General features: G+C 47.9%; 1 protein-coding gene and 1 long non-coding RNA gene across 2 annotated transcripts in view; one reads left to right on the forward strand and one right to left on the reverse strand.

Moving 5' to 3' along the window:
• Window positions 1-12,711, reverse strand: part of LOC132458747 (serum amyloid P-component-like) — a 197,667-nt gene that overhangs the window by 124,155 nt on the left and 60,801 nt on the right. The window lies entirely within an intron of this gene.
• LOC132458769 (uncharacterized) lies at window positions 5,463-6,069 on the forward strand. The gene is made up of 2 exons (XR_009525945.1): window positions 5,463-5,707; window positions 5,748-6,069. It is a non-coding gene; the product is annotated as an uncharacterized LOC132458769 (long non-coding RNA).

Raw genomic sequence — 12,711 nt, forward strand, 5'->3', positions numbered from 1 at the left:
TTTTGCTTAGATTGAAGTGGTGAATGAGGTGTTCCATCCACTCTGCCTTTGGTTTGACGCACAGTCCAACCACCGTCTCCAGTCCAGTCTGGGCCTCGGGCGGTAGCCCACCCAAGACCGCCTTTCGGAAGGTGTTGTTTGCCAGGTTGCTTTCGTACGGGCTGCAGTCATTTTTGTCTGCCCAGAGTATTTCGGCTCTCCTTACGTAGTCATGGATGGTTTCTTCTGGTTTGATGGCCAGGCCTTGGATCCCCACTGCACTGAGGTCTGGTGGGTATTGTCGTTTGAGGTTATCCCAGAAGGCATTTCGGTATCTGTCAAAGGGTGCTTTGTCTGGCACATGAGTAGTAGGGTCATTCTTTCCAGTTCTATTGTTTTGTCGGAACCGTGGGCTTTTCCGATGATGGCCCTTACATCTCCTATGGCCAGGACATCACCTGATGTCTCCTCCTCGAACGTCCTGATCCAGGCCGCAGCTCCCGCCGTGATCGAAGGCAAGCGGCGGCCCAGGACGTGCCTTTCTCGGTGTCCCCAACAGGAAAATATTTTCCTGTCCCATGCGTCCGTCATCAGGGGTGCCATCAGGTCGTTGCCGTCTTCGTCTAAGCATTCGTCGTCGGACCGGTTCGGACTGGTACTCTTCGTCTTGGTCCTCCTAGTGCGGCGATCCGTCTTGGTTGTGCGGTTTCTGCCTCGGGTTGCGGGTTGGGAGGCTGATGTTTGTTGATCTTGCTTAGATCCCGAGGTGGCTCCCGCGGGAGTGCCGTTCGTCTTCTGTGTGGCCCCCGTACTTGTATCATTGTTTACGGGGTTTTCTTGAAGGTATTGTGGGTTTTCACAGTTGTCTTGCCCTTGTCCTTGAATGTTAGGGGAGTTCGAGTTCCCCATGTATCCTTGGTTGGAACAGTTTGGATTTCCTTGTAGATGTTGGATGGGTTGTAGAATTTCCTGTTGTTGCGGTAGTTGTGGATTGTATTGTAGCTGATGTTGGGGTGCGTAGAGTTGGGTTGAGTCGGGTTGGGGGTTGTGTTGTAGCTGCTGCTGCTGGGTTGAGTTGGGCTGGGGGTTGGGTTGTAGCTGCTGCTGCTGGGTGCTGGGTTGTAGCTGCTGCTGCGGCCAGTAGGGCTGGGGGTTGGGTTGTAGCTGCTGCTGCTGGGTGCTGGGTTGTAGTTGCTGCTGCGGCCAGTAGGGTTGGGGGTTGGGTTGTAGCTGCTGCTGATGCTGCTGCTGGGTGCTGGGTTGTGGCTGCTGCTGTTGCTGGTGCTGGGCTGGGTAGGATTGGGGGTTGGGTTGTAGCTGCTGCTGATGCTGCTGATGCTGCTGCTGCTGCTGATGCTGCTGTTGCGTCCAGTAGGGTTGGGGGTTGGGTTGCAGCTGTTGCTGCTGCTGCTGCTGTTGGGTGCCGGGCTGTATGGGGGCTGAGAAGGGTTGGGGGTTGGATTGCAGCTGCTGTTGATGCTGCTGCTGGGTGCCGGGTTGTAGCTGTCGATGTTGCTGGTGGTGGGCTGGGTAGGGTTGGGTGTTGGGTTGCAGCTGCTGCTGCTGCTGCTGCTGCTGCTGCGTCCAGTAGGGTTGGGGGTTGGGTTGCAGCTGTTGCTGCTGCTGCTGCTGGGTCCAGTAGGGTTGGGGGTTGGGTTGCAGCTGTTGATATTGCTGGTGCTCGGTTGGGCAGGATTGGGGCATGCCGATGTTCGTTGCGCCCGGAGGGTGGTCCGCTTCTTGACCAATTATGGCACCTGGGCCACTCCTCCCTTTTATCACGCGGTCGGTCCCTTCCTTTGGCCCCTTCTTCAAGTCGTACTCAACGCCACCGTAATCCTGACATTCTCCTGCGAACGACGGTGGGGGTTGATCGTTGTACGAGATTTCCACAGGCCCCTTCTCTATGTGGAGCATTGGGAATTGGAGGGCAGGGCCTTTGGAATCTCGAGGCGCCGGATGGTCATAGCAGCCGTATGGTGGTGGGGCCTTTGTATTGTTTGGGAAAGGTGTGTTTTCTTCGAGGCTGGGGTAGGTGTTGTTGCGGAGGCCGGTGTTTTCATCTCCACATGGCGTCTCTTTGCCCCCAACGTCTGCTCCGTCTAGGGTGAGTGGGGCCGCACGCTCCTCGACGTGAGGTGCTGCAGGCAGCCCTTTCAACACTGTTTTCTCTTGGCGGGAAAGGTCGGTTGGTCGCCCTTCCCTCTTCCGTACTTCCATGTTTATTGCTGCATTGTAGGCGTTGAGTAGGGCGTAGGTGTAGTTCTCCCTCTTTTTCCTGCAGTCGACTGAATCCGCGTCTCGTACCTTCTTCGTGTTTGCGCGTCTCGTCGCAGCCCATTCGCTCTCCTTCAGGGTGAATTCCCAGGCCGCTGTTGTAAGGCCGGTGGTGACCTTTACGCCAACAGCCCAAACTCCAACTCGTTCCCACTCCTTTCTGTACTTTTCTTCTCGCATAGCCCAATGTTTCTGTTGTTCAGTGGACAACGCTTTGTCCTTCAGGGCGTTCGCTGCCAAATACCTGGCTACTGCCGCCCTCATCTGGGCCGGGGTATCTGGGTCAGGTCTCGCTTCCATTAGGCGAGGTAGCACATCGAGCGAGGCCATGATGTCTGGAAAGGCGCGTCTGCTGGGGCTAGGCGTGGGTGAGCAGTTGGGGGCCGCTGTCTGGTGTTGCGGCAGGAGTGCTGCAGGCGTTGTTTCGGCCAGCAGGGGGAGGCGTTGAGGGTACAGGATAGGCGCCGCTGCAAACCAGCAGGGGTAGGCGTAGAGGTAGATGCCGGTGTTGGTTAGCAGGGGGAGCGTTGAGGCAGGTACCGGGGTTGGCCTACAGGGGGAGGTTAGGTGGGGGTGGGGGTCGCGGCACAGGGGCTGCGAAGTACTAAGAGTGTTTGAGTTTTTTGGAATTCACAACTTATTTATCTATTAAGAAACTTTTCTTGATTTCTATCTGAACGACAAAAGGCTGTGATAACCTATTACCTATAGCCAACACTTAAATGACCAAGCACACACTATTCGCACGTCGTGCTGTGAGTGTATCCGTCAATAAACAAGTACTCAATGGGATGGGGACAGGGATCTGCAACAGGACCTGCGGATAGGGTGGAGTTAAGGTGGCGAAGTGTAAAAAAAATAAAAAGGGGTGGGGGGTTTACTCCAGGGCCTGCGGAGAGAGATGAAAAGGGTGGGGAGGGGGGTTTACGATAGGATGTGGGGACAGGGACAGAAGGGTGGGGAAGGGGGGTTTACGATAGGATGTGGGGACAGGGACAGAAGGGTGGGGAAGGGGGGTTTATGACAGGATCTGTGGATACAGGGACAAAAGGGTTGGGGTTATCAAAAGGAGTTTACGACCGGATCTGTAGAGACAGAGACAAAAGGGTTGGGGTTATCAAAGGGGTTTTCTAGGGTATGGGAGAAAAAGTACAACAACTATTCGAGTTGTTCCAGTCCTACCGGACTGCGCAACCAGGCCACAAGATGGCACCGGCGCCGAGAGAGATTTGCTTTTGCCTAGGTCAGAGGTTATGCAGTCTTAACAAAAGACTGACCATTCATCCCCTACCGACTTGCAGGAGAGAGAGAGAGAGAGAGAGAGAGAGAGAGAGAGAGAGAGAGAGAGAGAGAGAGAGTGTGAGTATAAAGTGAGTGAGTGAGTATAAAAGTGAGTGAGTGAGTGAGTGAGTGAGTATCAAAGTGAGTGAGTGAGTGTCAAAGTGAGTGAGTGAGAGAGAGAGAGAGGGAGATGAGTGAGTGAGTGAGAGAGAGAGAGGGAGAGAGAGAGAGAGAGAGAAGGAGGGAGAGAGAGAGAGAAGGAGGATGAGAGAGAGAGGGAGGGAGAGAGAGAGAGAGAGGGGGAGGGAGAGAGGGGGAGAGGGGGAGGGAGAGAGAGGGAGAGGGAGAGGGGGAGGGAGAGAGAGGGAGAGGGGGAGGGAGAGAGAGAGAGAGAGAGAGAGAGAGAGAGAGAGAGAGAGAGGATGTAACACTTAAGTTGAGCCCCCCTGTTGCTCTCGAGCAATGGCGTTTGTTTCAAAAAAGGGGTCAGACTATAAAGACTGTGAAGGTATGAACAAAGGAAACGCACGTTTCCAAGACGCGTTGTCCCTTTAAATCGTACACCACGTGGTACATCCAAAATGCTGTAGAAACAAACTAGTTTTGACCCAGATAGCACTGGCCAAACGCACTGTATTGGATCTCCATAAGAAGTATGAGATTCCTGCAAGTTTGTCCCCACGGCGGGTTAGCGAGGCACTCAAAGCAGATGGGTTAAAACTGCGTAAGTTTACCTCTACGGCTGCGTTGTATACTAATCAAAATTGCACATTAGATTTTAAATGAACCGGGCTGAGAAGAATCAATCCAATTTGAACTCCCTGGCAAACGACGGCCAAGCCTCCGGTTTAATATGCAACTAAGCTAGATTAACGTTAAAAACCTGACCTTTCCTCCCCCCACCGAAAGAGTTTGGAAGTTTATGGTCGGTATAAATATACCTTATGGTGGTACCGGCTGAACTTCGGTACTTCACCATCTACCTTATGGTGGACCGGCTTAACTTCGGCACTTCACCATCTACCTTATGGTGGACCGGCTTAACTTCGGCACTTCACCATTTAACAATTAAACCGCAGGTGATATGTCTCCCACGCGGTACAAACATTAGATCTAGACGGGATCGGATACTGTCTATCTACGAAACCATATAAAATACACTCCTAGCCCTTTGCTTCGTGAGCTAGATTTAATTTAATCTGTTAGCGTATCCGAGGCCGTTTATCTAACCGGCTGTTTATGAATTTCAAACCAGACCGAGACCACACGTCCCCGCAGCCTGACGGAGGCAGTACAAGCTATTCACCTAATGTTACTATTCTAACTATACAGAGTTCAGTCATTGACAACAGGTTCTGTTTACCTTTCTTGTGGCGCCTGTAAGTAGCTTGCACTGCTTCCCGACGGCCTCGTGGCCGCTAGTCTCAGTCCGGAACTTCCCAAGAACGTCGGGGTCACCAAATTGCTGAGTTCTTCAAGGAAAGTGATCGAATCCAAAGGAATAGCTTTAAAGAGACTTTATTTAGTATAAAGTATTTTCGGTATGGTAAACTGATACTCTGAAGCAAAGAGAGATTGAAGATGTATTCTAAACACGTGCTGAGTGTCTCCTAGCTGATCAAAAACATAAACCCATCTATGTCTAATAGCTGCCGAGAAGATTCTGAAGACAATGCTCGATCTGTAGGCTGTTATGGTCTGAACAGCGCGGTCCGGAAGTAGTGGGGGGAGCCGATGTGAGATAACCCTCGGCTTTCTCGCCTGGTCTGTGGTGCTGCCTTCTGTGGCTAAAGTATTTATTACAGCCTTCAGTAAGGTCTTGCTCCCCTTGTGGCTATGTATGGTATTTACGGCTCATATGTTTGGTCCTGCTTCATTGGGTCTATGTGTGGGTAGCTTAGATTCTTAAAATACGTAACAATGTTAAGAGGAGTTTCGGGAAACGCTCCAAAGAAATTCATGATGGTTCGCAAGATCCATCGTGAGAATGATCGTACGAGCGAAGATCCATCGTTATCGGGAAACGAGGCCCAGGATATCTTTTGGAGGCGATCTCCAAAGGTGTAAATAACAACAATATCCTCCGGTCAACTGTTATTAACGTGAGCTCCTACACAAATTAAATGACAGAAATATGTTGGCGAACTGCACAATAAGTTTAAGCTAGCAGGTAACCTTATAAATGTAGTTGAACAGCGGCTAAAACACAGAACTTTCTGTGACCACAGTGTAGCTCACCTCTCCCAAGGAGTACAACAGCATAAGGGGAGAGGCAAAAGCGTGAAACACATTTATAGGGGAGACCCACGAAAGTGATATCGGGGTACAGCAACTGAGTCTCAAATGTTCCACATATTGCCTCAGGAGGCCGAACATCTCAGGTTATAACTATTTAAACAGATTTTGTGTAATTATAATACTACATATTACTGTTGTATATTTTACTCTGTTACACATATAACTGCTGTATAATTGACTCTGTTACACATACATGCGCCAGTACAGGGAAATAAACAAACATGCTGGATTATTTCCATGCGTCGGACCTTCAAGCTGCTCTGGCAGCTATAATAAACTTACAGGAGTCTTTCCACGAAATGTACAGGATATGTAGGCCTACAGATAGTATTACTGAACAGAGATTGATCTTTTTGGTTTTCGCAGCGCGGATAAGAGAAGAAGGAAGATTCTACGCATGCACTCAGACATGGCGGGGTTGCGTGATAGCGGCTCGCCTATAGAGCAAGTAGGTCTATCTGCAGCCGGAGCCACTTGCCAAACACGCCCATTGCTCTGCTAGACACGCCCATTACTTTGCCAAACACGCCCATTGCTCTGCCAGAAACGCCCGTTGCTCTGCCAAACAGGTCAAGTCTATTTTCGGAAATGTAGGGGGATATATGAGTGGCCCCACGTCGAATGGCATGACCCAAGATACGTCAGACAGAGAAAACGCGCAAATTCAAGCAAAATATGTTTGACAGTGGAAGGATTTACATGGTTGCTTGGGTTATCGACTTCAAGACCCCCCCCCCCCCCCCCCCCCTCTTTCTCCTTTAAGTTTGGCGCCAAACAACTCGGCCCATACCAAGTGTGACGGGATATTGTTGGTCGATGAAATGATTGAATAAATTTTCAACATGCATGCATGTAGCCTATTACTTTGACTTTCTAATGTTCTGGCGAAATTACCCAGGTTAAGTGTAAATATTAAGCATATATAAAGCACATACGTGCCTTTTTTTTCATAAATATCCTTAATACATAAAGCGGTGCAGTAAGAATTAAATGACGTCTTCCAAGTAGCTCTAAGCACTGCTTATTAATATTAGACCAAACAAGACTCGTAATGGTAGGTAAAACAATACTTTATTAAAGCATGCAATTGTGTTGTAGAACTAAATAAAAAGAAAACGTATGAAGTGCTTGCATGATATTGAAGCCTACAGCGATCATTAGTTAACGTGTGTGGCGGACGGTACCACCTTGTCATTTGTTTACCCAGGTGCCATAGCAACACCATAGAGTGGCGAAGTCACGCCCCTTCCGATAGAGCTCATGGGACCTATGAGATCGAAAAATATAGTACGTCAGCCGAGAGCAAAGCTAAATGGTCCCGCCCCCAGGAACGTTTTTTTTTCCTTCAGACTTGACTGTCAGGAGTTTCAAAACATATGCGCGACAGAACACTGCCAATATTCACGTGACTCAAAGCTTGCGCCTGTGTGGTCAAATCTCTGAAAAGTCAATGCTGAAAAGTCAGTTCTGAAAAAATACGTTGCAATGGCGTAAACTAGGGATGGGCAAAATGATTATTTTCAGTTCAGGGCCCCGTTTCCGGATAACGATGGATCTTCGCTCGTACGATCATTCTCCCGATGGATCTTGCGATCCATCGATAATTTCTTTGGAGCGTTTCCCGAAACTCCTCTTAACGTGAACGCGCATTCGCTGCACTCACGACGTCGTAGGATTGTAACTGTCTACTGACACGGTGCTGAAATGGGCTCCGTAGGAGGGGGAGACGCAGGAATGTCGCAGGAAAATTGTTTTAAAAAGTGTTAAAATATATCCCCATCAAGGACAACAGCAGAGTAGCCTACGAAAAAAATAGACTGCAATTATATGAATGCTAAAGACATTAAAACACAATTGATTAGGCTTAAACCGACATATATCAGTCCTAATCCTGAATGCACTGTGCGTTTCACGGCATTTCCTCCCCTGAAATAATTCCATATGACAAAAAATTAAAAATAGCTTGTGTGACAACTACATTTATCTTTATGGGCTGATTTCTGAAACATGCTTTGCGCAGCAAAGAGAGCCGACTTAATCTGATTCTGCATAAGGGTTTCCTTGATTGATAATTTGATTGGCTATAAAAGCCCCTCCGGAAATAGGGTAAGGCCTCTAGAAAATGGCGGACAAAGGGAAAAAGAGGAGGTATATGTTTAAGGCAGAAGAGATTAACATTCTGCTGGAGGAGGTGGAGGCCAACAAAGGCATATTATTTGACCGCTTCAAAGGTGCCCACACCAACAAGCAAAAAACTAAGAAGTGGGGAGAAATAGCAGAGAGAATGACTGCGCTCACTGGCATCACTAGGTCCGATGTGGATGTCCGAAAAAAATGGCAAGACTTTGTAAGTCTAACGAAAAAGAAAGCGTCTGAATGTCGACAGCAAACTAATTTGACTGGTGCCGGGGTGAACACGGCGCAGGCCCTCAACGGCGAGGAAGAGCGAGCCATGGCCATCATAGGCTTCTCAGCCTCCCGCGGCATCCCCGGGGGAATGGATATCCATGCAGGTATCCCTGAAGAGGGAGATCCTTCACGTGAGGAATGGCAGGAGGAGGATGAACCCAGGATTGCCCACCAGTCCACCTCGGCTGCCCCCACCTCCCTACCCGTCATGACCGCACCGTCCACCTCGGCTACCATCTCCACCCCTTCCACCGCCTCCACTGCCACCGCCTCCATCATCGTTCGTGGCTGCCAATGCAGCCAAGACCTGGTGGAGTTGGAGAGGGAGAAGGTGGCTCTGCTGAGGGACGTGTGTGGTCTGCTCCGGGAATCCGCCGATTACCATAAAGAGGTGATTGTGCTGAAGAGGGCAAAGTTGGACATTATGGCACGTCAGCTAGAGACCCGGAGCAGCAAGGTGATATTTTTCAGTATATGCTAAACATATTTTCAATACATATATATATATATATATATATATATATATATATAGTGAAGAGTGTGTGTGTGTGTTTTGGGAAAGTTGAATGAACTGTGAACACGTTTTCATAAGGCTTTTTTGTTCTCTTTTTAGATGTGACGGGTAGGGAGGTGGGCCAGCCGAGGTGGACTGTTGGGGGATCCTGGGTTCCTCATCCTCCTGCCATTGCTCACGTGAAGGATCTCCCTCTTCCGTGATACCCGCATGGATATCCATTCCCCCGGGGATGCCATGGAAGATGGCCATGGCGCGTACTTCCTCGTCGTTGAGGAAATTTGCTGTCGAACTTCGGACGCTTTCTTTTTCGCTCCACATCGGACCTAGTGTTGCCAGTGACCGCAGTTATGTCAGCTATTCCCCCCCACACTTCTTAAAATGTTGCTTGTTGGTGTGGGCACCTTTGAACCGTTTATTCTTTGAGTTTTGAAATAAAAATTTTTTTTCAAACATGATGTTCATTTGTCATTCTTTTACTGACGACGACGCAGTCGTAACAGTGTGAAAATCATGCAATCACTATGTTTCGCAATGTTCAACTGCAGCTGAACTATATGAACCACAATGGTCTCCACAAATGATATAGCACACTTCAGTGGCCGCAATAGATGAGCGCCTCTGTTGCTTTTATTGTCGTGCAAAATATGTGCATGTTTTGGGGTTAAGGCTGTTAAAATTACTCTTGGTTTAAATCCTTGAAAGGAAAAAGATGTCTGGCTACATAGCATCATTAAAAAGTAGGTTTAAATATAGGGCTACTTCTATATAATAATAATAAAGACTATAATACATGTGGAAACACCGGCAATTAGTTTGATATAGGCCTACCCTTAACAAATTAACTGTTTAACATAACCGAGTGTCTGACTGATTGTTAACGTGTTGATAGTGTTGTGGAGGCATGACGCATTTAATTAACATTATTCGTTGGCAGGTTGTAGTAATTCGTCTCGGAACATAGGCCTATATAGTGCAAGGGGCCATGCAGGCTACGTCAGTGCAAATAATGGCTGGTAGACAGCGTGTGCTAGCGCTCCGTGAGCAAGAGAGAGAGAGAGACAGAGAGAGAGAGAGAGAGAGAGAGGCCGAGAGGCCGAGGCGTCCCCGGAGTCGCCTTGTTGCAATTAATGCTCAAATCCGGGACAACTTTGACCCCCTCGAGGTCTACAATGACTCTGCAGTCATCCAGCGCTACAGGCTGCCCAGGGAGCTGATCAGACAGCTTCTTGGGACGATCAGCGAAGACCTGAGACGCGCAACCAGGAGGAACTTTGCGCTCACACCGCAAGTACAGCTCTTGGCCGCCCTCAGGTTCTACGCCACAGGGAGCTTTCAGCAGGTCGTCGGAGATGGCCAGGGCCTGTCCAAGGCGTCAGTCTGCAGGTCGATCCAGGCAGTGACGTACAGCCTCCTCCGACTGGTTCCGCAGCACGTCCATTTCCCCACCAGGGACGAGATGCGGGCGACCCAAGAAGATTTCTTTCCGTCGTTCCGCATCCCTCAAGTGGCCGGAGCCGTGGACGGAACCTTAGTTCCCATTCTGACGCCCCATGTGGATGCCCATGTGTTCATATGCCGGAAGGGATATGCCGCTGTGAATTGTCAGATGGTGTGCGACCATCAGGGCATCATCCTTGATGCTTTCGGGAAACACGGTGAAAACTCTACGATGCCCTTTCGACGCACTTCACGATCCACTTAGGCTAACGACGCTTTCGGGAAACGGGGCCCAGTTCACTATAACGATTCGTTTGTTTGATTTGTTCGTTACGTCAGATTACGTCATTTGGTGTCTGCCCGCCCCCCCCCCCCGCGAGACGGCCGTGAGCATAATTTAAACGACTTCTAGGCTCTAACCCCCGTGAAAATCGAGAAGATTTACTATATTATTAAACCGAACGTCCCACCAATATTTATACCACTTGCTTACTCTCTATATTTCATTCATGGTTTTACATTTATAATTTTATTTTACTTTAGGCCTACATTTAATTCCTCATTATTCAGGCATTACAGAACTTTCATGGTCATAAATAAAAAATACAAGCTGCAGTTTAATTTCTTTCTTTGTTCTTAAATTGACGTAGAATGGAGCAAAGACTCCTGGGATTGGGAAATGCGTTTATCCAATAGCAGAAGGAGGGCAAGTCTATTTTCGAAAAAATGTAGGGGGATATATGAGTGGCCCCACGTCGAATGGTATGACCCAAGATACGTCAGACAGAGAAAGCGCGCATATTCGACGGTACCGCCTTGTCATTTGTTTACCCAGGTGCCATTGCAACACCATTGCTACCTCTCATTGGCTGAATCTGTGAGAACGTTGTAGACTCAATCAATATAAGTCGCGGGGATACGAAGCGCTGTTTGTTTGTATATTTTATTTACGTGACCATATTTTTGGTTTATGTTAAAAAAAAAAGAATCAAAGAACCAGTTCTTCTTGTTTTGGGGAACCAGTTCTTGTCGTTCACGTTCGGGATTCGTTCGTTGTGAACGAATCGGTCGCGACCGACTCATCCCTAGTAGAGACACAATTATACCATACAAGCTGGTGAAAAATTTTCCAAACAATAAACCATGGGTGAATAGTTCTGTTAAATCTTATGTGCAGAAAAAGAGCCTTGCTTTTAAGAGCGGAACAGTCTCTGAGTTGCATGTGGCTACTAAAGAGCTGAACATTTAAATTTGTAAAGCAAAACAGAAATATAAGACTGATTTGGAGAATAAAATGGCTGCCAATAATTTCGGCTCAGCATGGTCTAGCATGAAAACCATAACGGGCCTCCAGAATCAGAGTCACAGCAACCGTCTCTCTCTAGTGGACTTCAAGTCGGACACTGAGTTTGCTGATGCTCTTAATTGCTTTTATAATCGTTTTGATACCCTTGATTTTAGCCATGAAGTTCAGGAACTTGGTTTGAAACTAAAAGAAAAACAGCACTTTCAACTATCGCAAAATGATATTTTAAATGTTTCTAACTCGACAAAGGTCAACAAAAGTACAGGCCCTGACAATATATGTGGCCAACTACTTAAATCCTGTGCAAAAGAGCTGAGCTCCATATTTCATTACATTTTTAATATATCCTTGCAGACACAGCATGTTCCTAAAGTCTGGAAGGATGCTGTTATAGTCCCCGTCCCTAAATCGAGTGGTCCACTCCAAAAACCCTTAATGATTTTAGACCGGTGGCTCTTACATCAATTAGAATGAAGCATTTTGAGAAGTTAGCAAGGTTAGAAATCATACAAAAAACTGAGCATTTACTTGACCCCATGCAGTTTGCCTACAGGCCACATAGGGGTGTAGAGCAGTGATTCCCAACCGGGGGTACGCGGACCCCTAGGGGTACGCGAGGGAATTGCAGGGGGTACGCAGAAAGATTATAAATTAGCCTACAGCATCCAAAAAATATTATATTATATTATGAATTTTAATAAGCCCATGAGTCTATTTTCGCAATTAACAGTTCTTCCTCAGTGATTGTAAAACTACAATGCACATCATATGAAAAGTGGCGCCATCAGACCTATGCTATGCGTCAGACGTCACCCCTAAAAAGGTTCACGTTCTTGCTGCGGTTGCGTGCGAAGCTAGCTAACGTTAACTGCAAACCGACTGTAAACATGGATGCATGGCTAGGCAGGAGTAAACGTCCAGCTACCGCTACTGCTACCGTCGCCCCAGATGCGGGCACAGGGGAGCCAAGGGAAAAAATGAATAAAGAGACCACTACCAAACACCGGCAGCAACGAGAAATACATTTTGTATGGATTTAATTGTACATCGTCTGATCCACCTCAGCCGGTCAAATAATTCAATGAAAGGGACTTTTTCAAACGAAAAATGTCTGAATTCAAGTCAAGTCAGACTGCACTAAAGAAAGCAGCAAATGTGTCAAGCAAAGCATTGGAGGCCTCCTATGCTGTGTCATTACTTGTGGCTA

This window comes from Gadus macrocephalus, chromosome 6 (assembly GCF_031168955.1).
Source record: "Gadus macrocephalus chromosome 6, ASM3116895v1".
NCBI lineage: Eukaryota > Metazoa > Chordata > Actinopteri > Gadiformes > Gadidae > Gadus > Gadus macrocephalus.